Consider the following 27,827-nt stretch of genomic DNA (forward strand, 5'->3'; position numbering starts at 1 on the left):
GATCTTGAGAAATTTGTGTGAAACTTTTTAATCTCAGAATTTAAAAAAATCAGGGGAGAGTTGGCAGCTCTCCTTCCTTTTCCCTCCTGATATTTGGCTTGGTAAGTGGACTAACATAGAGATGACTAAAGGTACTCTGAAAACAATGACTGAGAAGCAATATGTTTGACAGTGTCAACAAAAAAGGACTATACAAAAATAGGAGTTATGTCTATCAGTGCAGTATTGTGTTGTGCGAGTAATTTTTTTCTGTAGAACATTAACCAAGCGCACATATGGAGAAAGTATCATTTACTTCTCAACACACAGATTTTTAGATAATAAAATCCAAGGGGTTTTAAAGGAATAAAAACACATTAAAAATTAAATGCACAGCACACTAATATTTAAAAACACATGAGACAAATGAGTCTCCCTCAACCAAGCCACGATTATCAGCATATCCTCAAATAGGAATGTACCTTTCAGACCTCCATTTCAATTCTTTGTTACAATAAATAGGCATCAAACTTGTGGGTTTTTTTTAAATTTAAGACTGTCTTTGTGGCCAGAAATATTATGACTGACCTCTATTAACTGCAAGAATTCAGAGCCATAGCCATTCCAATTCCCTTACATCCTCAGTGTGCAGCAACAGTTTTCTCAGGAAAAAAAAAAAACCAAAACCAACAACCCTGTAACTATTTGGACATACTTCTGAAAGCAACAGTGAAAATTAAGAAAGCAGCCTTCCCAATGAAGTATCTATTTTTGAAATGTGTGCTTTTAAAACACAATGCTTATGGAATGAACTACTTCAGTTCTCTTGTGTAAACTTGTACAGATTGTTTGCTATTGATCTTTTGAGTCATATTTTGGCAGCAAACTGGTATCCTTGCACAAAATATAAGTACTGCAGAACAAGTGATGTAATCTACATCTATACTTAATTTTTTTCCTGTTTTTTTTGTTGTTTTTTTTTTAGTTAAATATTTATTTTAAAATAATCTGAACTGCATACGTCATTTCTTCTCCAGATTAGGAGCTTTGTGATAGCGAAGACCTTCAGAGAAGACAGTTTGTCTGTAGGGATGTGGCTCCTTTAAGTCACAGGACAGAACTCAGATCAAACAAAGTAGTGTTTCTGTCTGTACTCAAATGTGGGTCTATTAACTGTTTTCTTAACTGAATGATATAAAGTGACTCTATAAAACCAGTGCAAACCCTGATCCCAAGGAATTGAAGCCTAGGGTTTTTTCACAGTGTATTGTTCTTTCCTCCCTGCCCCCAAGCTACTGTCCATTCAGAGAACAACAGACAGAAGAGAAAAAAGAAATGTGCGCTGCAGCAAGGCCATGCACACAGCCCAGGCTTGTGCTGTGTGTGCAGCACACACCAGGCACTGCACGCTGGGATGGCCCAAGCAGGGCACAGGGTCCAGCTCTCTGCTCCTCTGTGCATATGGACACCGCACGGCAGCTGAACACAGGCAGGGTGGGACCATATGGAGGGGGGCAGCTGACAGTGAAACCAATGCAGCACTCCAGACAGGTAATTAAAGCTGTGCTCAGCCTCCAACTCTCAAATGTGGCAATTCTTTAACCAGCAAAACACATTGCCAGGAAGGGACAACAGTGACGGAGAGAAAGTACATAAGCAAGAGTGCGTGCAGGACGTGGAGCACGAGTGCTTTCTCTCAGGTTTCTCCCACTGAGAACCACTACCTAATGGCCTGATTCTCTGCTGATTACTCTAAAACTGAGAACACAGTCAAGGCCAGTATACAGAGAACAAGTATAGGAATCCTACCTTTTAAATACTAGATCAATGTTTTCTTACCTCTCCGAAGCAGTGATTGATGCCAGCTTTCTCACGCCTTTTCCTCCCTCTCTTACCATCAAGTGTCACTACGTCTCCACCCTACTGTCCTGTCATACTGCTTCTCGCCTCTTCCTCAGTGCCACCTGAGATCCAGTTTCATGGGGAGCCGTAAAGATAAGGACAAGCACCATCCACCCACCTCTGGGCAACTGCAAGCTTTGTCTCTAGAAGCACAGCATCTCAAACTTTTCCTTTGGGAGAATCTCTTATGGCCTTTCAGATAGCATGGCAAAGAAGAAGCATATTTTCAACTTGAGAAAAATTAAAATTAACACAGCTTGCAGTGACTTCATTAGAGGCTGAAGCCCACATAAAATCTGTTTAAATAATAAGCAAGAGATTTTTGCCTTACATTACACAGAGGATCAGACTAGATGACTCCAGAGGATCCTTCTGACTAAGTTATGACAATACATATGCTAGAGAACTTTAAAGATTGGGGTTATTTCCCAGTATGAATTACACTACTTCTTGTGTTAGTTTTGATCTTCTTAAACTAGACAAACCCCAAGGGAATATCATGCACACAGCAGCCCAGAGTCTGCCTTTAGATACTGTCCAAATGACATATGTTCTGACCAAGGGAGATAGCAATACCTCTGTTTTCATTAATTCTCTATTAAGAATCACAGGATTCAAATTCTTGATTTCCAGCATTACCTCATGCTGGGTCTCTCACTGATTAATTAAAACTGTATATGTATAGGAAAAAGAACAAAAAAGCAGAACTGCATTAGTTTGAACCAAGAGCGTCCCTGATAAAAGAAACGGGCTGCTGTTCTCAGCTCCTTTCCATAGGTTGATTGTGAATTGTAACCAGACAAGATCTCCTTTTTCAAGCTTCCAGAATCTGGCGAACATGTCTGCTGCACAGGAAGTCATATTTATAGTTGCATTACAACTTTCCACAATAAACCAATTCTCCTATCATCAGAAGTTGTCTCTAGGCTTGCTAAATGAAAGACCTTTTCCCTTGAGACTGCAGCCTCTTAACAGAAAGCTTCCAAATCTACAGTTAGGAATGGCTGGGGAGGGAAGAGTACAGCCCCGAGTACAGCTCAGTACAGCCCCCACATCATTATTACACAGTAAAGACATACCAGCCTTTTTTCTTACAAAAAAGAAGAAACAACTCTGAAATCCTGATATTGCAATGTGTGTTAATTACTCTCTTGAGTTAGCATTTAGTTTTCAGAATGTGTGTGTGTTTAGCTGACCTACTTTTTACTATCTAGCTTTAAATTCTTCTTGCATATAGACAGACAAAGGACTTCTACTATATACGCCTTATTATATACGTGGGCAGGGCCTTTGAGCATGCAGGTATTCAACAAGAAATCTGAAGCAATACATTGCTTCATTTAAGGGAAACGTATTTCAAAATTCTACAAATTACTACAGGTGACAGTTAATAACTTGCTTGTACATTTTTACTATCACCCTGCATACAGAAAATTCTTAAGAAAAACCCAAACACCTACTTGAAATTTTCAAATTCTCTTTCAGCAACTGTATCACAGTATTTAAAAAGGCACAGCACTAGCTTTGGCCAAGAATTCCCATCCCCTCCCTTAAATACTGAGAAAGATACATTTTTTAATAGGAATATAGAGAGATTAATACCTTACCCAAGCAGAAATTCTTCAAAACCAAGAAATCAATGCAAAACTCATTCTTACCTAAAATTAGAAGAAAAGAGAGAGGAAAAGGTAAGAAAGATTAAGAATTATCCCTTGGAACATTACATCTTCAAAATAGAAAGAATTCCTGAACAAATCTAAAGTAAACAAGTTACATGAGAACAGGAAATTGCAATTTTTTTGAAATAGTAATTAACCTTACGAAGGAAACCACTACAAATATAAACAAATAAGTAATAAAGGAAAGCATTTTAGCAGAGGGAAACATCTCTTAAAGTAGTGTGACAAGGGAATATAAAAACACTTTGCCTGAACTGATGGGTCTCTAAAGAAAAGTGGAGCAATTCTGTAGTAAGAATTATGCAGACACAAGCTTCAAATAGGTAATTTTCAAGGTTTCAAAGAGGAGGCTGGACCACAGAAATTCAGAAACTTTTAAATACAGGACTCAAATTTAAACTAAATGTAATCTCACAGTGTTGTTACACATAAACAGGAGGATTTTGAAGGATATCTACCAGGTTAATTTGCTTTTATAATCATAGTTTTCCATGCCCAATCCTTGTTATTAATAAATAACCACAGCTAAAGTAAGCTCAAGCATCATGGGGACTATTTCATTATACTAAATGGCAATCAGAAATGAGAAAAGATAAAAAATCAGAAACTTGAACTTTCATCAGAGGTTGATGTTTTAAAAACTTTGCCTAAGGAACATGCATGCAGAATTGAAAACAGATCTAACATTCAGAATGTAAAATCAATACTTTTAGATAAAAACTAATTCTCAAATCTGAAGTAATTTTTACTTTTATTGCTTGGCTTTCTTAAATAGCTGCAAGTGAGCAGTAGTCCTCTTCTATTTATCCCAATGTACAAAAAGAAGTTCATAGTGAGAAAGCTATAAATAAATACCAAAAACAGAAACCTTTTTTATTTCAGATTTTAAGTCAGCTATCTGCAAGAAACAGCATTTCAGACTCTCCTTATTTGTTCTTGTTTATTGCACTGGCGCCCTTTGTGGCTTCTTGTATTTTAGCAACTGGAACATACACAGTAAAGCTAGCAACACAACAGAAGTTTAGCAAAGGCAGACATAATTTGATTTTTAAAAACCACCACAGAAAAGAGCAAGAAGCTCTACAAACAGTGGAACCAACGTGGTTTGGCTTCTCATGAATTTGTGTCTCTTGAGGATTTGAAAAAATGTAAGTAGGCCCACAAGCTCACACCAAGATCTCTCTCTCCTACCTGGGAAGCTACTGGAATGAAATTTGCTAAAACTTATTACCATCAAAATCTGCTTCTCAGCTGGTCCATCCCCAACACAGGGAATGACTGAAAAACAGATAAAAGTCCTTCTTCCCTAGAACAGCACGTCAGTGACAGAAGTACCAGATCCAATACTTTTAAACAGGTTCATTCCATTTTTACTAAGTGGCATTCAACTAAGAAAACAAATTCTCTTCATATCTGAACCAGCTTCTAAAACACTAGAGCAGCGTTAAGTTTTATGACTTGTTATCTTTTTCAAGCATTTAGGAGACTCACTACAAGAGAACAGCTTTTATATGATATTAAAACAAATCCCCAGTCAGCACATTCTAATATTTACAAACAAGGGGGAGTTAATAAATTCAGAAATGGAAAATATTTGTTATAGAGATCTAAAAGACAAATACACCGCCTATGCCTCATTACCCACACAAAGTGAGTTTTTTCCTACATCTCCTAAAGAGATTTGGGAAATGGAAATTTCCAGTGCTAGAGAAGTGGCAGAAAATAACATGTACAAATTAAAAATGTCACAGGATTGCACTCAGGAAGCTTAAGAGGTTATCTCTGGAAACACCTTCTCAAATGGAAAAATGGCGGCAGCAGCAATCACGGGCGATGAGGGAAAATCAGGGCTGTCCAAAAACAAGACAAACTCAGCCAAGGCCAGGAGGCGATTCAGAACAGGAATGAGGGAAGGTCTCTGGGGGCACCACGGTGCACTCCTCTCACGCTGCTGAAGCCAAGCGCAGGAGGGCACCGAGCCGCCTCAGGGCTGCCCCGCCGGGCTCCGCCGGGCCCGGGGCGCACGGCAGCGCAGGAGCAGCGCCGAGCTCCTGGGACACGCCGGCTGGCACTGCCCCGCACCAGCGCAGGGCGGCCCGGGCGCTGCCAGGCCCTCCGCGGAAGCCGGCAGCCACAAAAGGCTCCGGCACAAGCTCCGCGCTGCGGACCGCTGCACCACAACATGGAGCCCTCCCCTGGACGAGCCGTGCCTGCGTGGCACAGCCCGGAGGCATCGTGCTCACCCCCGAGATCACAGCTCTCTTCAATTCCCCCTGCGCGACTCAAGGGCGGCAGTTTTGTTTTGTTTACTTGGGCTTCTTTTGTGTGTGTTTGTTTTGTTGTGAGTTCGTTTGTGTTTTTAAAATTTATTTTATTTTTCAACCCCGACATTCCCCATGTCCTTTGGGATCTTGTAATATGAGACTTTTGAACTGATAAATGGATACCAGGAACACCCAAAACTGGAAAGCAGCTTGGAAAATGCATTTCTATGCACTCTCCCTGGAATATAAGATACGACACGCAGTGAAATAGTTTGCTGCAGGCTTCCTATAGTGCTGGTACAACTAATGTACTAGCAAAGGCCACTGCAAGAGAGGCATAAACAGCAAAAATAAAATACTAAATCTTCATTGTTTTGGAGACTTCAAGTGACTTTTTCTGAACATGTAAGACTGATATTGTCCTTTTGCATCACGCTATGCATGGTGATCTCTGGCCACACAGAAGAGAGTAACTACTGAAATACTTGGATGACCCTAGCACTAGCTTTTGAGAAAGGGACTAACTGCACGCAGAAACACGTGCTGGGTGACCTTGGTGTCATCAGACAAGGTCTCTGAAGCCTGACAACACACCACAAATGCCAAACTAAGAGCATGTTTAAAAGGCACAGCACTCCTTAGGTAAACCTAGATTTAAGTAGCCCAATAAAAAAGACTGAGCTACAGCTATAGTCATTTAACCCACTTAGTTATTTTGGCCTGATACATTTGTTATCTGGCTACCTGAGCTGGGACACTGCTGCCAACATCTGTTTCCTGCCTCTCAGGTCCTTCCTCAATCAGAGCTTCCTCTGGATTTGTGGGCTTGCCTGAGCCGAGGAGCCAGACAGAGCTTGTCTCCCTCTCCAGGGCTGCTCGCTGCTTCGTGCAGCAAGAGGCAGCCACAACCTGATCAACTGGAGGGTGGTCATGTCCTGCCTCATAAACCTGCACAAATGAAGGTGCAAGTTTTACAGAACAGATACTTTTTACACTTCTGCTTCATTCAGTGCCTTTCAATTAAAAAAAGAAAAATTTAAACCCCTTTTTGATTAATTTTCCAGTTGCTAGCATGAAAGACAAGGGGTTTGGACAAAAAGCAAAAAATCAGTTCCACAGCCAAGGCACTGGCTATTTCACCAGAAGAAAACAAAAGCCAGAAATACCATTTCACTGCTTAAACTGAAAGACAGATTCTAGAAACACAGCTTACATAAAGGCACGTGTCAAACTATATGCTTATTTTTTTGCCTAAACACTGACTCACTGAATAAAATCTATGTTACTCTTTTATGTAAACAGTTCCTTTAAAAGCAGGAAAATTAAATACAGACAACATTAAGCTGAACATGAACTTTTGCCATCCCCATTTAGGCATTTGGGTAATTATAGTAATTAACTCCATTAGCATATGCTGCAACGTAGGTAAAAAGCATTCACATTGCATTGGAGAACTTTTAGATATTTTAATGATATGTTTACAATAAGAATTTACTCATCTGGTGCATCCTTTGAGATTAACAGATCATAGGATGTTTGTTTTGAGATATGTTGCAAAATGTAATCAAAGCGCACATAAAGTTTTATCTCAAGCATCAGTATAGCCTTTATTAGAAGTACCTGAGCCTTTTATAACTAAGCTGGGTTGTTTTGGTTTTTTTTCTAGCTAATTATTCACTTTAACCATTCTTTTCTCTTACGGCAATATTGTTTCCAAGAAATGTCACTTTTTAACTTATCAAGGTTGTTTACATTCTACACAAATATTGTGATCTCAAGCTTTCCTTTTTGAAAATTTCAAAAAGTAAAGGGGATGATGCTGTGCTTGTAAAAATATTCTTTAGTAACACAATTGAGTCTCAAGGCATTTTAGGTTTCCCACAAGACATTTTTCTGTCTATCATTCTAGGACTTTTTCCCATACATTGTGTTCCTGATATAGGCTTTGGCAGGTTGCAAGATACAAGCTGGCTGGCAAATGATAGCCTGCTTTCAGCATATTCTTGTGCAGTTAAACATTAAGCTCTTTTTGCACAAGATAATTCAGACAGCAGCTCACATGAAGAAAAGGCCACAGTTTCAGCTGAGGAAAGCTAAAGTCCCAAAGGATGCCAAAGACTGTGACAGTTCTACAGAGAAAACGAAGGAATCTTGAAAAACTAATCAGCATGACTTGAAAATTCCACACTGACTTAATTCTGGTCTTTTAAAAGAGACTTGAGAACATGTGACACACGTACACAAACAGCAGAACACATTGTCTGCATGTACATTGAGCCAGCCCTCACTAAGGGAATGCCCAAGGCTTCAAATCTATCAGCGAACACGCTCGTGTTTTCGTATCAGTAAGATGAATTTCCCAAATGCTTCATTAAGGAATCAACAGGTGAACCAAACTTGACGGGAACTCTTGCACCCGCAGCCCAAGGAAGTTTCAAAAGCCAGAGGGAGCAGCACAAACTTGCTGTTTGTATTTTGTAAGCTTTTATCTGTACAAATGCACAAGAGGGAACAGGAGACAGACAGCAACTGACTCACGGTCCTATTGCAAAGCTCCCTATGTCAAAACACTGTCGCTGTTAAACCCATGAATGTGAGAAAGACTTCAGCTGGTAAAAATCAGAATTCATGTAAGGACAGAGAAAGTTTCTAAAGCTGTCTGGATCACAGATATCTAATGGCACTTTTCATTTAGCCTTATGGTCAGCTATCTGCAAAAAGTGTATTGAATGTTTCATAAACAGTTTAAAACAAAAGTGCTTCTAATCAGATCTGGCAGGAAAGGGAGAAATGCATACATAGAATGAGGTAAGTGTGATCTTGCCCAGCTGAAGAACAGGGAATGGCAGAGCTTCAGGCCATGACTCACACAGACACTAAACAGTAGAGAGCTACAGATAATTCTCAGGTAAACTTTGCATGAGCCACTACGTCATCCTTCTCTGCCCTTCCTGCATTAATCATGCCATTAGTAACCTGACGCAGCCCAAGAAGAATGTCTGATTTACAGCGAGCAGAGCAATGCTAACAGAACAAACCCCTTGGCAGGTCAAAAAACGGAAAGACCAAGCTAAATTTCACTTGAGTTTGAGCCACACCCTAAAAGACTATTGAAACTAGGAAAAAGGAAAAACAAAAAAGGTATCTTCCCACCATGAGATTACATACTTCATTAAAAGTTCCTGACGAACCAGTTAAGAGTACAAATAAGAAGGATTTGCAAGAGTGCACGGATAAAAATCCAGTCCAAACATGTACCTAAACAAAGCAAAGGGGGCGGGGGGAAACCCCCAAGCTTTCTTTTGAAGTTTTCACCACAGTTACGTAATTTCCATGTTAGTCTAGATGTTTTTAAACATCTTTTATAATGTACAGTTGCGAATTAATTGTACAATGAGTACAAAGTGTACTGTTAGGCAAGATTCATGTCTCAGCCAGGTATCTTGGTTGCTCCACAAAATATAAAAAGGATAAGGGGAATCACTGAGGCAAGCAAAAAATGGAAAATTTCAGAATTTCTTTTAAAAATTATTGCTCAGTCTGAATTTATAGCAGTCATTTTGATAAATGTGGCTATCATCTACATTATTGTATATGGCTATTTCACCTTAAATATCTTGTAAAATGGTCTCTTGAAGGAAGGACCTTTCACTCTGAAGCAAATAAAACACCTGTAGATTTCCTTAAAAGCAGAATGGAATTATCCTTAGTTTCTTGAAACAAACAAAATTGTCACCCAAACCAAGGTGTGCAGGTAGTAGCAGCCACTGTGTTAAAACTCAAGTCCACAAAAGCCATTTAACCGTACCAATTTCCAGAAGAGCACCACAGAAAATGTGTGCTTAACTCTGAGTGTAAGGCACACCCACTTCTCAGGACGGTATTTTGTTCAGTTTCTCATGGCTTCATCTAAGTCTTCCTAAGCAGACTGTCTATTTTCTCGATGCTTCCTTCCCATTGAACGCTCCTTTTTCCCTCACTTTCCTCTCATTTTATCTTAGCAACAATTCTGTGAACTGCCAGATTAATTTCTTACCTTTGTGACTTTGAACCACAGGGCTGCAGGTCTACTTTCCATCTTAAAGCAAAGCTCTAGGAATTGAAATCTCCTTTGTCTTTGACCCTCTACAAGAGTGAGCTGAAATAGCTGAAATGTGTCACCTCAGTTAAAACCAGCTAACCATTTTGTTCCAGCTAACTCAGTTAAAACCTGCTAACCATTTGTAACTCATTATTAGTGGCTTCCTTTTTGCAATATTAAAAGTAGTGTACAAAATATGAGCGACTGTACAGCTAAAATTGTAGTACAATAACCACAATATTAGTGGAATGCAAAATAACAAAGAAAATGCACTTGATCTTCTCAAACCAGTTTGGAAAGCTTCTCCATCATACCATGACACTAGCCCTAAATCTCTCAATGAAAATTTGAAAAGAGATGTTTTGAAGGCACGTCCCTTTCCTGGCTTCTTACTTTAAAGCTAACAGTAACTTGAGAGAAGCAAAAAATTCTTTTGTCCCTGGTAGTTGTTCAATGCTGGAAAACAGAGATAACCCCAAATCTTAAATAGGCAGTAATTTGCCTTACAACTATTCCCTTTGTCATCACGCTTTCTGAAGGTCAGGTAATGACTATGTGGACACAGTGAAACAACTCTCAGAAGAGTGTCTACATTGATAAAGAGTCTTCCAGAAAAGAGTAGGTGTTTGTGTTTCATTCAGCAAAAGTGCTAAGGACAGTTTCACAACTTAGGTTTATTTTGGGAGGAGTGGGGATATCTGGCTTGTCTTTTTTAATTTAAGACTTGAAATCAAAGAAAATATTTAGAGATACAATGCCAACAGCTTAATGAATATTGTGTAGTGTATATAAGCACCGTGGGGAAAAACTACACTTGGATAAACTAGAGATTCCATCTTCCCCTGCCCTGAGGAATATAAACCAGGCTCACAGTTTACACCTAATTCAATAGTGGCTTTCAAAACAAACATATTTCAGACATATCCAGCAAATACTCCTCTTCCCACTCTGCATCCAAAACTTTCCCTCGGAAACAAAAGGCCTCTTCCTTGACAAAGACTTCACGGGTATCTTCCAACGCTGCCAACAGCTTGCATTACATAGTGCACCTAATAATTTTAAACTGACCTTTGTCCCCTCTGAGAAAGCCGTCTGCTCCAAACGGCCACACGCACCCAGCAGAAAGCCAACGCTCACAGAGACTCTTTCCAACGCGTTGGCTGTCCGCGCCACGGGGAGAGCCTGTGCGTGCCTCCACGCACACGCAGAAGGCTGAGAAGGGCTCTCTGCAGGCCGAGTGCCCCACGGCACACAGCCGGGTCCTCAGAGGCTTCTCCTGCACCTTCCTCTGTGGCACTGCTGCCTCTGCCAGCGCAGGCCACAGGCTGGCGAGCGGGAGGAAAACGCACAGCCCGCTCAGGCTGCGCACCCACCGCAGCGAGACTGGAACTGCGCTTTGCCAAAGGCAACGTGCAGTGGAGCTTGCATGGCTATTGCACGCCCCGTGCAAACACACACCGTTTGCTGGTGGTGGGAAATGAATTTTACGCCTTCTGCCAACTTAAAAATCTATCCCTAGTGAAGAAAAACGAAACCAAAGAAACGAAGCAGACAATGGCGACGGAGACTCCAGGGGAATGTAATGACTGCAACAAAAGGCAACAGCAGTCGTGTGACAAGGGTTTATTAACGGGTCAAAAAACAAGCTCAAGTGACTCAGACACAGAATCAAATCCCAGCAGGATTTCCTTAAATCTCCTTCAGACACTGCAAGCCTTCATGCAGTTTGTATTCAAGCTCTCTTGAGATCGGTAAATGGAAGGCTCTATCTGGTCTTTCAGCTCTTGATCAGAAGGATGCCTTACCAAAACAGGGCAGCATCACTGCCCCCTTTAGCAGAGCAGAAACAGGCTCAGAAGAGTGCAATGGCACCCTCTGAAAGCAGGGCAGAGTCAAAGCAGAGCACACACAACTGCCACAGGTGCAATGCAAATGGTTTTCTTGGAGCGATCGTAAGAATTCCGTCAGGAAGTGCTCAAGAGGGTTTGTGCAACGACTACTGGAAAAGCACATAAATGGGATATAAGCGTGGAGAGAGGTAACAGCACTGGAGAGATTTAGGTATTTTATCTCATTCGTTAAAGAAGGCATGCCTAACCACCCTAAACTACAGCCTTGCTCTTTGGAAACACTACCTACCCTTGCCACTATCGGGACCTTCACGCACCCTATGAATACTTTAATATTTCCTTTTGGTTATTAATTCATATGTCCGTGTCATTCCAAGTACGCAAGAGAGAGCAGGGTGATGTGATTTTGATAATTTCTACGTTTCACAGGTAGCTACTCACAAAATTGACACCTTTAACACATCTATGCTAGGCCTTATCTTGATTATCCAATTTAAAAAGCTCAAAAAGGTGAGGACGAAGGTTAAAACATTAATTTAACAAAAAATCTCAATTGCTTGGATTTTTAAAAAACCCCACCAAATCAATTCAGAATTCCTACCCTTTTCACCAACAAATCTGCAGATTTTAATCAAAGCTTTCTAAGCTGTAAGCCAATATATTCCTTGATGCTCTGTGTGTACCAGGGAAGAGTCTTTTATGAGGACAATCACAACAGCCTGGTTTTAGTTTCTTTCAGAATACCAAGACAAGTGCCAAATTCTTCTATACATTTGATGAGGAGGTAAATGCTTCAGATGCATGTCTAAAGATGCAGGAGAAAGATTAGAATACACTGAGATCAAAAAGGGAGAGTCACAGAACTGGCTTGAATTATGGACTGAACAGAAACAAAATCCACTTTCATTGGTCAAAACCAACCCGATACACTTTGAAGAAAACTACAAAAAAACCCTTAAATAACATATTTTTACATCAACGTTACAAGAAAACACATTATTTAAGTTGTTTGTGGTAGATCTCCTTGAAAAGCCAAGGAGACAGACTGATGGACTGACATAATTTCTCATACCTTGCATTGCTACATAATTTTGTAAGGTGAATGTTAACAATGCATCTCACAGAAGATTTTTGGTTTAACCAACAATTAGTAAAACAGGATCATAGTTTTATCTCCCTCCTATGTCTGAATCAGTAACTGTTTGGTAATTACAAAAACTTTCTCCCTTTTGACTTTGAGAATTAATTCCCTGCTTCACTGTCAAAAATTCAGAATTTAAATAAGAAAGCCACTACAGAGCCAAAATTTTGTGCCTCTTTCATTTAAAAGCAAAGATAAATAAAATGTAAGTGACAACGCAGGTCATCTGTAATTTTAAAAACTCAAACATGTTTCTTTTGTTAAAAGGTGTTATTGCAGCCTTTCTGGTATTTGTTGTCTTATTAAAATAGCCAATAAAAAGTGATCAAAAGGCATATTACCTGAAAAAGTTTGAGGCAGACAATCATGGGATTACTTGAGATTACCTGACACTGACATGGAGACAATCCATCACATCCAGAAAGCAGTGGGAAATCAATATAGCCTAGCAGAACTCTGGAAACCTGAGTGTTGAGGAAAGAGCACACTTTGCAGAGCACACGAGCTAACCCAGACTAACTGGTGCCTTCTCCCTCTGCTCTGTCATTACCCATCAGTAATAGATGCTTTAATACTAGAGATGTGTTATGCGGTTTTTCACTCTTGGCAGTAACTTCCAGGAACAGCAGACTAATCTGAGCTATAATTCAGTTTGAAACAACTGTGCGTGTATACCAAATGAGTTGATACCAGCAAATAACAAAAAATATACAGGTCTTCCTGTAACTAAACAATCCCATTTCCCTTCCCTTTCTGTTCTGTTACATCCTTGGATCATCTTCTAAAAACACAGATCATATTTGTTTTACTCCTCAGCACGCAGCAGGGCTGAGTTGGGTTGCACTCAGGTCTCCCATCCCTAGCCTGCCTATATCTCCTCATGCACCTCGCCTGAGGTCCTAGGTCACATTTCCATAAAAAAGCCCAACCTCTGCTATTTGCCATTCAGCATCCCCATCACCCCTGGCCATGAGCTGCACTTTTCAAAGGGCCCTTCAAGGTCAGTGACCCAGCTTCCCAAACAGGCGAATTTCCAAGGACGAAATTACTATACCTGAGTTCCAGCAGCTACAATTTGTTCACTCCCTACCAACATAATTTACCAACATAGATTAATATTCTTTTTTAACTATAGAAGAATATGGAAAAAAAGTACAGAAGAATCAAGTTAAGTTCATTGTTAAATGAAACAAAGAGCAGAGGGTAAATAGCAGTACTTTATTTTAACATTTCTACAGGCATCTGCTAGACTTCAGTTAATCATATTCTTCATGTGCAACATTTTAAATGGTAGAATCTTTACTGGATCAAGTCTAACTCTTAATAAATCATTTCATAAAAATTTATCCAGCTAATGCTGAAATAAGAACCTCACAATCTAAAGAAAAAATCTCTCAAGCAATATTTAGTTATGCTCATTAAAAAAATAATAATTTACATTTGATTTTTACTGCAGATTCATAGTATAAGAGGCACAATTCTGGAGACAACTAAGAAGAAATTTAGGGGAAATATCCCTAACTATCAGCGGAAGAGCTCTGAACTGGTAGGAATTTTTTTTTTTTTTGCATGTTTTTACATGGGTATTTCTGGAAAATATAAATAAAAGACAAGCTTTCTTATGTCTGAACTTTTCAGTACAATGAAAATAATAAGAACCTGTATATACAGGACACTTTTTGCAGATAACTTGGTAGATTGACTAGTGAAAAATCTTAAATCTTTCAAAAGCCAATTGTAAGTCAGAGAATGCATTAGGGGAAAAATGAGATTTTGTTCTGCTTACTAAGGAACTCAGTTGATTAAATTAGTGAAAAGCACATTAGATATCAAATCAGTCTTTGAGCATAAAGTAAATGGGAAAATATATGTAGATATATGTATTCCTCCTTTACTACTTTTTCAAGTCAAAGATACCCCTTAAAATAGTAAACAAAACTGCCACAAATTATGTGAAGCCCCCATATGTTTAAATATCATTATATTAAATACATACAGTGGTTACCAGAACTGCTTTTGCCATTTGTACATTAGAGCAACAAGCAATGTTTTTTCTGGACTGAAATGATGTTTTTGTAAACATATCCTGGAATTTCACTGTTTCATTTAAATTATTATGGATCTTATGGTAAGTGGCCCCAGGAGAAAGCACATGTCTGATGTCTTTGCATGAAACACACACCTTCCTGAAACACTTCCTGTCTTGCACCCGTTTTTGGCTATTACCACTGTTGTATGACAAGAATGAGGTCAGCTAGGATTTGCAGCAATACTTTACAGCAGCTGTCCTGCATTTCTTTGAAACTACACAAGCCCTTAACTCCTTACCTGCCTCACCAAAACAGACTCAACATCTTGCAGGAGTTCTGGAAGAATAATGACTTTTCAGCGTGCTGAAGAGTCTCAAAGAGTTTAACAGAGGGAAGTAAAAGACTGAGTTTTTCAGGTGAGCAAAAATGAGCAAGATCATGAAGAAGGATGAGAACTTAAGAAATGTTACCACCTTTGTGGCAACTAGGGATGGGGAGGCAAGACAACATGATATACACAGAATGAAGAGACATACTTTGTTTGAAAAACAGCAGAGAGACACCCAGGTTTAAAACAGGTTTATCAGCATTCTCCCACAGAGAGCCACTTGGCTCCACAAATAAACCAGTCCATTTGCTCAGTAGCACCAATAAAGCTGCACTAAAATTGTATAAGCAGCAAAGAGTGCTCTGAATTTGCACAGAACTTAGTTATAGGGTTACACAACAAACTTCCATGCCCCATATGCTCACAAGACTTCCTGATGTTTTAAAACTAGCTGTCTCAGGTCAGGCTGACTGTCAGAAACCTTTTAAATTCCTATAGGAAGCAGCATTCACACAATCACTAGCATGAGCTTAGTGCATGAATGAATCCCTCAGTAGCAAAAATTGATTGGATCTGTACCAGTCAGTCTGTACCACTAAACAAGCCAAAATCTGCACCTCTGTTACACTGGTTGTGGGAGGGCAGACAGAGCCACAAAGATACACTATGGTATCTGGCATACAAGCTTTCCTTGTATAAAAGTTAATTATTCTGAAGTTCCACTCCTCCTCCACTCAAGTAAATTTACTTGCTATCAGTTTCCTGAACTGCACTGGCCAGGGCTTCTCTTGGAGCAGCTTTAAAATACAAGCTTACCATGTCACCAAAGCCAATTTTCTCCGCTTTGTTGGTTTTCCACACGTGGTGTAAGAGCTGTGGAGGAGATGAGAACAGCTCTACACCACCCCACAATCTCTCCAATTCAGGCATCAGAAAAGGCCTTGAGGCAACAGCAACCAGGAGTGCAGAGTACATCTTAAAAGTGCTCAGCTAAAGGACTGGTGAGAGACTGTGATCATGCAGCACAAATATCCTGATAAGAGAGATAGCCACAGCTTCCTTCTTTCCTTTTTCACTGTGTTTACAGGTGTTGCACACATTTATGTACAGTGATCCTAGTTTGCAGCTTCTTCCAAGAATACTGCAATGACTTCATGATTTAAATCATAATTTAGTTACAATATTAAGGTTGGCATAGTTTTAAAAGACCAGCATTCCTCCCTAGGCTCCACACAGCTCCCACTTCGCAGGGTTTTGGCAGCAAGTGACTTAGCTCATCTGTTATCAGACTGTGAAACACTTCAGAATGTACAACGGATCGAAGAAAGCGTTTACAAACTTGACTTGGGGGCAGAGGAAGATTTAGAAGCAGAGCTTTCACAAAAGTGCCTCAGTGTTCCAGAAGTCCCTGAGTGCCCTGGCAGTGTCTGTTCCCAGCTGAGGCAGGCGTGCCCCCCGTGCTGCGCGTGGGACGTGTGCGTGCAGGTCCGGGGCAGCCTGACCTCCTGCCAAAGCAGCTTCCCCAGGAGCTGCCACTCTGCTCCTTCTGCTGTACAGCAGCTCCAGGTCACAGCTGAGGAGAGAGTCAACACCTAAGGATTAGCTCAGCAAACCAAGAGAAACACAAAGAATGGAAAAGCATGCGATTTCCAATCACTTCTCCTGGCCCGTGAATTAAATGAACAAATGCTTAGGGAGCAAGTAACATTCAAATGAATGTTCCTTGTCCTATCACGACAGTTCCTGATGAATTTAGTTATGATAATTTAATTTTATTATATATAACTGAAAGACAAAATAGAGGGAACCAATTAAATTATAACAGACCAGAAATATTTTGGGATTTGAAACAATTGCAAAAGCTCAGATGTTCCACAACAATCCAAATGAGTTTGTCTTGGGTATCTAACAGTCCAAATACAAGCAAATATATTCTTTGGGGACAAATTATCATTGATGATATGGGGAAAAAGTTACAGGCAATCTTACAAGCAGGTTACATGATTAGTTTGAGCTTTTGTTTGCTGATGAATCATTGACTTTGTCTTAGTCGGGCTTTAAGTGCCTATAAGTGGCCATTTCATAAGCCTATTGTGAGGCTTATGCACAAGTACCCTAATGTTAAAGGGGAGAGGGCGTGGGAAACCTGTTAGGAAGGCTTTGTGTGAAAACCCAGTCTGAGAGACTCAAGAGAAAATGCAATAAAAGAAACTCTAAGAGCTCCAGCTGCTTTACCTGATACATGCAGGTTGATTAAAACACTCACAGCAGCAAAGCACCACCTATGCTAACAGACCTGTAGATTGAGGCATGTGAGTGTTCACTGGTTCATTCCGTTGACAGGACCAAGAAGGAAGCCTGAATGATTTTGCCAAAACTAACAGGAAAGCAAACCCTGACAGTTTTGGTGTGGATTCTGCTCTGGAAATATAAGAACCAGGAAATATAAATATGGGGGAAAAAATTCAAAAAGTCTTATGTGGACTGCAAAATAATTTCCACAGGAATGCAGAGGAAGTCTCATCCCTTGTAATACCTTAAGCTAGATGGAACAAAATAGAGGAAACTAACCCAAGGAAAAAGCTAGTACTGGCAAGTAGACAGGCTATATGGAATACACTTTTTTCTCTTGCATCTCTGACTTCTATTAACATTTTTGTGGCTCTTGAGGTAGCAAGGTAGGAGTTCTGGTTTTTGCTCATTAAACACAAGCCAAAAGCTTCCCACAGTTCCATTTGGTAACTTCAGCTTAACATGCTCAAATATACACAGAATTCTGACAATTATTCAATTTCCCACTCAAACATAAACTATGCCAAAAAACACCCAAGATTATTTCAATTAATAAACATTTGATTAAAAAACATGTCAAATAAACTTGGTCTTTACATCAATTTAAAAGCCTCTTACCACAGACATTGCCTGAACCATAGTGTGCTGCAGGAAGCACCAGAAGAAAACAATGATTGATAACTGTTCCTCTGACAGCCATCCCTTCTGCGGTTGCACAAAGCTTAGGACCCTGCACTTGGAAGAGTGATTCTCCTGCACTTGGCTTGCACTGTAAAATCATTTAAGGATGTCAACCTCTTGACTCCTGAAGACTAGGATTTGGGACAAATACTGTGCTAAAATTTAGTTCTGAAAACCACATAGAAGAAAGTCCTGTATCCTGTCACGGTGCATAGTTCCAAAGCCCTCTCAAAAAGCCCTCTGATTTACCCTTCTTAGACATCTCTTCACAAGAAACACAAAACTTGAAAATATGTACACTGTTACCCCAACTTAATACAGATGCTGTTCAGTAGCGTATTTATTTTCTTTGTAAAAAAGCAACATTTGAACTTCAGATTTTTCCAAATTCCATCCAACTCCCCTACTAAGTTTTTATATTGTTTGTATTAAAAAGACAGACAAAGCAAAAAATAAAAAATTCAACACAGGGACACAAAAGAAGTGCAAGGTAATTTGTACTACACTGGATTTATAGATCCTGCAACTGTGTTCTCCAAATGGTTACTCTTTCCAAATGTTCACAGTAGTGCAGAAGGCATATCTAGTATGGTCAGCTCTTATCCAAGAGGCTTTTCCAATGTAAGTAACATCTCAAATAGGCCATTCTGATGAGCAATAAAAGAAAAATAAGGCAAATTTCTACCAGACAGATGAAAGGAATACAGCAGAAACGTATGTCAGGTAAAACACTGATTGGAAAACCATCCCCAGTAGCTGTTAGAGCAGCTAAAAGCTGTTTTTTTCTAACCAGGACTGAGGCAAATTTGAGAGGCTATACTGCCCATAAGAGCAAGCCTTCTCCCCCACAACTACCATTCTGAAGCTAATCCTGGACAAATAAATACTAAATTTGTTCAAAACACTTGAGACAAAAGTTCTTAGACAACCCAGTTCAACAGAAAACACATGTATCCAAACACAATGTCCTGTTCCCACATGTATTTTCTCCCACAGAATGGTGACATGAGCTAAAATTTCATTCCCACTGAGAGATCTGTTGAGTACTCATGGAAAGATGAATCACTTTTCTCAGACTTGTGACAGCAGTTAATTCCTAATGTATAAAGTATTGCATGGGCAAAGTTAGCCTATACTCCCTAGTGCAAATAATTAGTGGATTGCTATATTTCACTACCTAGCTTTAAAAGGTACTGGAGAACTATCTAGTCTGGAGTCCCACCTGCGCCATAGGAAAAATGCATCAGGAAAGCCAGAGGCTGATCTAGTTCAGAAACCTTTCTGACAGTGGCCAAAAGCAGAAAGATAGCACTGGGAGTGATCCTAGCATGCTCTCAGCTGTCATTTAAGAATTTCAGCTGCTCTGAACTACCAGAACTAAACTGTTCCTCTGTGAATCTCCTCACTGCTAGCACAGACACCTCTGGCCTCAGCTGTGTCCTGTGGCACTCAGCTCAGGGCTGTACATCAAAACACTCTGTTTTTTGCTAGGGCAAACCCACTGAGTGTCCCCCATCATCATGCTATGAGCAAATGACTATTTCCCTGTACTTCCTGTATACTGCTCAGCATATCTGAGTCCAAATCACATGTCTCTTACACATTTTCTTTCCTATTTGAGCAGTCATGGTCTGCTTGTCCCAGGAGACAAAAGCATAGGTAGTCTGGTGCTACTTTACAATTTATGAAGATAGGGAATCAACTGCATCCTATACCCAAAATATGTTTGTACAAAGGCATAACGATGCCTTCTGGTTTAGCTTATCTGCTGTGCTAAAGCTCTCTGGTTTCTGAGTGCTAGAGACTGCTGGATTGCTAGAGACTTAGTTGAAGTACTCCCAGAACAATGACAAGGAATCCTCCACAAGCCCTCTTTGCTGAGTATTAGTTGCTAACAACTGCCTCAGGACTTTTTCTTAGAGACAGAAATACCTAATTAAATAGGCTGATAAGCCATCTATTTTGCACTATTTTCCTGCTACAATTCTGACAATTCTTAAGCAAGGAGAACTCTGGTATGTTGCACTGAACAAGAAGCTCATAATTTCTGAGAAGCAACACTCATTCCTTTGAGAAGGAAGAATGCACAACAGGGAAAGAAAGAGGCTTTCATACTTCAGAGTTTAGGAACTTACCCAACCAATCCACTGATCTGCTGCTACACCTAATGGAGAAATCAGGGCTTCTCCCAGGTGGGAATCCACCTTTGGAATTGCGGAAGTGCCCTCTGAACACCAACTCCATCCCTCTTCACTGCCTACAGCCAGATAGGCTAGGTGCATATGCAAAGCTAGTGTGAAAACCTTCCTGCACAAGCATTTACATTAATAGATCTGATTGTGGACACAGAGTCATCCTTTTTTTACAACCTATCACTGTCTCGACCCTTACAATTCTTCCTCACAGTGGAGTGAGTTTGCATATATGTATGCCTAGACAGTTTTAGAGACAGGTAGTTGTACATATGCAAATACACGAGCTTTATTTGTGTCCCACAACAGGCACAGAGTCATGCACAGCCTTCCAGACGCTCGGTCCCGTTCACCCCGCCGCACGGCTTCCCTGAGATGACGATGACACTCCAGCACTGGTGACATGGCCAGTACTGTCTTAGGTGTTTTGTCAGGGCTTCTTTCCCTCCTCCCTCTGTCCCTCCATGCCCCAGGCCGCCCTGCTGTCCCCAGTGCCAGGGTCTGCAGGGGCAGAGGAGCCCTGCGGGCACAGCTGGAGGCAGTGGGACCCGCGGGACCCTCGGAGCAAACCCGCTGCTCCGGCAGCTGGCAGTGCCCAACGCTGCCTGCGCAGCCCCTGCCAGCCTGGGAAGAGCTGACCAGGCTTCCTGCCCAGCCATGCAGCTGCAAACCTGACAAAGCTGTGCCTTACAGGGTCCTACAGGTCCTTTGGCAAGGCAGCCTTAAACCTCCACAGGTTACATCTTGCACAGGTGGCCTGTATAGCTTCATGGGACACTGGTCTTAATATTTTTTCAAAGCTTGCTCACTACTTTTATTGCTATAGTAGTGACTAAGCTTCCAAACTATTTTTACAGGCCCTGAACAATAGTAACCACTTATGATCAAGTTCTGCTTCCTAAACTGAATTGTATCTTAAAGGCCCACATCTCTGACAAACTCTGTTGATCACTGAACATAAAGGATATCAGTTGGGATAACACTGGCTTAACAGACAATTTGCTATAAGGCTTCTTCACTGCTCAGATCCCAAAACAATACAGTGCATCACAATACCTCCTTAGCAACAACTTCATTTTGAAAGGCACAATGAAGATGCAGTAAAGATGATCAGGTTTCTGAGTGATCACTCTTGTCAATTTTTTCAGTGGCATTTAGGAACCTTAGCTCGGACCTAGCAGGACATAAAGAAGCTGTATATATCATGTTCAAACAAAACAGAACTAAGTCTAGAATGTACATTTGCAAAAGGCTACTTTCATTTTATCCCAAAAAGACTGGATTTTACTTAACTCATAGGAGAGCAACTTATTCCAATTTAATTCTATTTCCAGAAACAAGAAACACTAATATGTACTGTTGAAGCCTTTGTCTGTCACCACATACATTTTAAACAAATCACTAATGTTTAAGAGATGGGTAAGTTTCAGCAGCCCTAATTTGCACAAAGCTGAAACTATGACCTAAACAACCTCACTATGTAAATGCTCTGAGGATAAACCTACATAATTTGTCTTAAGCTCATGCAAAAACAGAAAATAATGATGAACATTATTCCTGACATTATTAAGGCTGGTGTTAAAAGCCACGATCTACACCATATTTATCATACATAGGCATTTCTTTTGCATTTTTTCTTTCAATTCTATCCCTAAAAACCAACCCAGACAGTCAGTTTTACTTCTCAGTTATTATTATATCTTCCCCTCTCTTATTCCAGTAAATTCTATGGTTTGCTGGTTGTTAAGGGTTTGGGTTTTTTGGTTGTTTTTTGCGGTGGTGATGGTGGTTCTTTGGTGGGTTTTTTCTTTGGTTCACCTAGGGTGTGTGGGTATGTGTGTGTTATGGGTTGTTTTTTTTCCCCTAGCTTTCTTCTTTTTTTAAGTCCCTAGGACAAGAAAGTGACCAAAACTTAAATCAAACATCTTACTCTTTCTCCACTTGTTTCTTTAATTAATAGATATGTGTTAACAAGAGACCTTTAAAATGCTAGATTTTGAGACTGTCCAGACTATACTTAAAGGAAAATACATGCACCCAGTTATATGAGCAGTAAGAGTCACAAAATACAGACCCTAACCCTGTAATCCAACCTTGCACCTGCAGCCCCACAGGCTTTATTGGGCCCATCAGCACAAAGAAAGCTTGCAGAATCCCACCATGTGCACTCTGATGTTTACTGCGTATTTGGCATTCTATGATACAGGACAGATTCTCTGGCCTTTCATTTAAAAGCCTTACCTTTATTTTACCTCTGGAACTTTAACTTAAATTCTGGTGTTAGAGAAGTATTAGGATCTGGGATTGCTCCTCAAATGGAACGGCTTGCACATACAGGAACATCTAGCTATTCAAGGCTGTGTGTCATCTTAATTAAGGTAAATCCACTCTACTGTTAACACTTTCTAAATACTCATTCACTCAAACAGAACTGATTTGAGCAGAGAACTAAGAAAAATTATCCTCTTAGAGAAAGAACATAAATACTATTAATGCACAGGAACATATGATCACAAATACACACACGTCCTGTACATTGAAATGACTTTACAACCACCCAGTAATCAAAAAGGGAAAGGGGTGTCACTTCAGAATTGATCTTTTTTCACTCTAAGCAAGTGTTCACAAACAAACTTACAAGTCAGAAGTTTTTTACAAGTCAGTATCTTTTTCATATATGCATATGTACTCTAGCTATAGGAGAGATGTCTGTACATTCAGATGATGATGTGCACCAGGCAGTGTCAGAAATGGCATTATCCCACTGGTTTAATGCATAACAAATTAGCATTAATTATGTGCAGAAGAGGCACAGTGCTCTCAGGAGCTAAATATTAGCTTCTGATAAAACAATTTTGGTGGAGTCTTGCTAAGCAACAAGCTAAGGATCCGTGCCTGCAGGATATGACTCACTGCATCATTAGGAAGGACTTGCATGTTAAATGCAAACATTTGGAGTCACCTGTTCATGCCCTCCTCAACACACCTAAAAAACTGTAGACTTTTCCTCAGCTGCCAGGAAAACACCAGCAGAAATGTACTATAAGTGCCACCAAGACAAAAAGGAAATCCCAGCAGGGCTCTCCTGGCAGATCACCCCACTTATGGTAACTGCTGCTCAGGGAGCAGTTCCTTCCCCAGAGCTCCCATCATAACTGCAGGGCTGAGCAGAGGCAGCACGAGGGTCCCTGCTGTGCCCCCACGTCCCACCTTGCTCCTGCCCAGTTCCACTCTTTGGACAAGCTTTCTGCACATCTCCAGCACCAGCATACAGTAACAAAGCCACACCAAAATGTAGGATAACACCTGCCAAGCAGTTAAGCTGGGCAATACAAAGATTCTGCTTTCATTTTAAGTACTCTCCCACAAGGATAAACAGGTGTTTGAAGTGGGCTTTCCAGAGAAGCCTTCAGAGGGGTGGGGGTAAGGAAGGAGGCATCCAGACTTTGGTGTTCCTTTCACACCTCTCTGAACATCAGACTCTTGCAAAACACAGATGCTCTCATTCAGATCTGCAAGATCTGTTTCCTGCACTCTCACTAGCCACTGGGCTAGCAGCTGGCCAGAGACACTTTTATTTGAACAAGCAGAAAAACAAAGAGGAACAAACAACAGTAGGTGCTCTAGGCCCCATGCCTTGCCTTTCCCCACGGACGCAGCTACGGTATCATCAAAACCAGGATGAAGTTGAAGCTGCAGCCACAAATCAACATTTCCCTTTTCGTGTGACCCTCCTTCAAAAGTGTGGGGTCCTTATGCAGCAGTGAAAGGAGGATAGGGGTTTTCTCCACCTGCCCTACGTTAAAACACAGGTGATGGCCTAAAGACCAAACTTCCACCATGGGAGAAGAAGAAGAAAGCACAGCCAGTGACAGAGAAGAAGGACATTTACCTGGCTCGCTGACCTCTGCTACTTCTTTTTTACTGGGAGGGGGCATTTCAACCTCACTGCTTACAAGAAACTTCCTATTAGAAAGCTTCCAGAGGTTTCCAGTGCATTTTTATTGCATTTTTCAAAGTTGTGTCATCAGAGCAGGGCATATTCCTACGGGAATACTGCAAGGCATTATAATAAATAATAAGGAGTGTCATGGCTAGTAAAATATGTAATGTGAAAACCTACAGAAATTAATTTCACTGTGTACAATTTCTTTTCAAATTCTGTGCTTGTCACATTTTCCTGGCAGACATATATAGGCACAGTCATAAATTAATATGAACAGTATAGAAAAATATAAGCCATCACTGTAATCTTACTGTCACTTATTTAAGGCATTAATCAATTTTAATGAAAAAAATCTTTAAGAACTAAAAACTAACTACAAAGCTTATCTGAGAATCTATAAGGAAGTTCACATTTCCTGTGCGTTCATTTGTGTGGAGGTGAACATACAGTAGAAAATCTGAAATATCCTGCTGCCATAAGATTAACAGGCAAAACTAGAGGTTAATAAGAACAAAAAGAAAGAATAAAATAAGACAGAAAAATACCCCAAAGCAACAAAAAAGCAGAAATACACATTCCTGTCATAAAAAGGAGTTTTAATTTGAAAGACCAACAAGACTTCCACTTCCACCAAAGCCTAGGAATTAATGTTTTCAGAATTTCTTAGGATCACCTTATGACCCCAGGGCACTCTTACCAAAACCAGGCAGTTTGTCCCCAGGCATCACACGAGTCCTGTGGCAGCACATGTGGAGCTGCACGAGCAGGACACAGGGCAGTGCCAGTCAGCACCCCAGCTCAGAGGTGAGCAGGGAACTCCTCCATCCATCCCTTCCCCTCCCCAAAGCCCCAGACCTAAACCCACCCTGTCCAGAGACAACCAGGTGTAATCTGCACAAAGAAGTGAGAGGACTGGAGATCTGAGAGGTAATACCGTCATTAAACTCCTGGGAAAAGATTTTGGATATTTATCCAAATTTTCCTCTTGACTATTGAACATGGAGGATGTGAGCATGGGGAAGGAGTTGAGGAATCTTCCGTGGCCATGCACGTGTTGTTATTTTGCAGCTGCAGCCAGAACAGGAAAATGCCAGAGCCAATTTTTGTGCAGCTAAGGATTATCCCAGTCAGACAAAAAGATGTTAGCCTGCTGTTACATCCTGAGGTACTGTCATGAATGAGAAAAGCAAGCAAGGAGAAAGTAAAATAGCATTGCACTGGTTTTGTATTACAGACTACAAAGAAAACCTTGGTATTGCTCCGAAGTACCGAATCACAGAATGTAATCAAGATCAAAACTTTAGGATATACAAGAAAAATCCAGTCCACAGCTAAAAGAAAATTCTAATATCTACAAAAAATAAAATTAAATTATTTCATTTATGATCAGATAAACCAACAAAATATTATTGTCCAATTTCTAGGCAGCAGTAGAACACAGTCATTGGTGGAGAGCGTATTAAAGATGCTTGGCTTAAACCAACAACTAACAAAAAAACCCCCTAACCCACCAGCTCGGAAACCCTAGGTCTAGATACAAGCCTGAAGTCCTACCTAGCACCCACAGATGCTTTGTGGCAGCATGACAAAACCAGTAAAATGCTTCAAAAGAGAAACCCTATTTTCAATGGCTTCTAAGAGTTAAGAGCTCTCTGCTAACAGAGACCCTATAAAAAATTGGTTGGAATGATAAAAGATGCAGTTCATGAAGCAAACAGACAAAAGAGCTAGATAAGAAAGAAAACCCAGGCCTTAAAGGATAAAAATATATTTATTTTCCTGAATGCTATCTAAAGGTGGGGAATTCCAGCTTAGGGAGAAGTTCACAAACCTTTAAAGCTTAGCTGATATGTGTTTTGTGTTGTTTTGATGTAAAAGGTGACAGAAAGAGATTTTTTAGACAAATCAAACCAAAACCACGAAGCAAAGCACCAAACCCCAAAACAAACAAACAGCAAACAGAAATAAAACAAAAACAAGCAAGCAAACAAAGATGTACAATTTCTATGACGTGAAAGTCATAGCTGGACACTTCACTGAATGCAACAGCCACAAAAGCAGATAAACTTGATTAAAAATATCAATTGACTCATTCTTACACAAAACTCTTTACATGCACTGTTTAAGACAACTGTTTGAAACAGAGCAATCCACAGAGCATATGGGGGGAAAACCCAACAGAGTTGCTTTTAAAAAGTTAATTTATTCATTACTTTCTTGGTAAAATTAGGAGCATCTGTGGATTCCCCACCTCCTCCCTTCTCCAAACAAGACATCTCCTCTCAGAGCAGGCTGCAAATGATCAAATCAATGGAATTATGATCTTGATTGTCTTAACCAGCTCTCCATAGACATGAGTTCACAAGAGAGGCAGCTTCCTCAGACATTAGCAAAGACCTTTGATCTGTCTTTGAAGAAATTTTTCTCAGGATATTTAAAAGTCTGTGGTTTATTTTCATATGTGGAGAAAAGCAACACTGAGGTGAACACTCCCACACAAATGTCTCAACAAATCTACGCTTGTCAAAAATACCCTTGAAAATGAATATACATGTACTTTGAAAGTGTACATTTTTATTCTGTAGTTCTCACTGTAGCCTCTGCTGCTTATTTCATGATTCATGGACGTTGGGCACTCCATACAAACACAAACACCAAGCAGGAAAACAGCTCTGAGTAAACTGGAAATGGAGATGGTTGCAAGGGTTAAGAGGTTTCGGGCTCAGATACCCAGACCAATTAGCGTGGGGAAACCAATTAACTTACACTAGATAACATATTCTAGATAATCCTTGCTTACTAACCATACATTTTCATTGAAAACAAAAACAAGATACTTCAAAATGTTGTGGGCTTTTACTGTGCTTTTGACAAAAGTATCTTTTAAAGGCTACTTATTTTGTAGTTGTGTGAGCACCAAGCACAGATACACACTTGGTACATGAGAACATTATTTAAAATGCCATATGTATGTGTATGAAGGCACACACATGCACACAGAAACGCAAGAATTACCATTGGTTTCTTCCTTTCCTTTTGCTCACAGCTGTTGCAGCTAATAACATTGTAACGTTGTATTTCTTGAGGTAGATTGAAGAATTGTTATTATAGGCTGCTTTTCAAAGTGGCCTTGTACCACATTACCAGCACGTTGAAGGGCACAGAAAATGACTACCACAAGCACTTTGACAGAGAAGATTTAGCTTCCATCAGAAAGGAGGGACCTTATTGCAGTAAACAGCACTGAAGTGATGCGGGTATGTGCAACTGTGTGCGTGTAGGGAAAGTCAACCACTGAAGCCAGAGGTGTAAAAATGGCACTGGGCTGAGTAAACTTCCTTTGCCTTTTATTCTTACAAGCTTCTCTTAGTTATATTCAAGTTTTGCATTGGAATTATTTTGATAAATATTTCTAAAATGAGGAGATCATGTCATGCTGCTAAAAACATGGAAAGAAAAATA

The 27,827-nt window shown here is 40.2% G+C and overlaps 2 protein-coding genes across 3 annotated transcripts in view; one reads left to right on the forward strand and one right to left on the reverse strand.

Moving 5' to 3' along the window:
• CMSS1 (cms1 ribosomal small subunit homolog) overlaps positions 1-27,827 on the reverse strand; it is a 216,048-nt gene that overhangs the window by 101,426 nt on the left and 86,795 nt on the right. The window lies entirely within an intron of this gene.
• Positions 1-27,827, forward strand: part of FILIP1L (filamin A interacting protein 1 like) — a 182,711-nt gene that overhangs the window by 69,919 nt on the left and 84,965 nt on the right. For both annotated transcript variants that reach the window (XM_021545501.3, XM_021545499.3), the window contains exon 3: positions 14,353-14,442. The gene's annotated coding sequence lies outside the window, so the exon portion shown is untranslated. The remainder of the gene's footprint in view (positions 1-14,352; positions 14,443-27,827) is intronic.

The sequence above is a fragment of the Lonchura striata genome, chromosome 2 (genome assembly GCF_046129695.1).
Source record: "Lonchura striata isolate bLonStr1 chromosome 2, bLonStr1.mat, whole genome shotgun sequence".
NCBI lineage: Eukaryota > Metazoa > Chordata > Aves > Passeriformes > Estrildidae > Lonchura > Lonchura striata.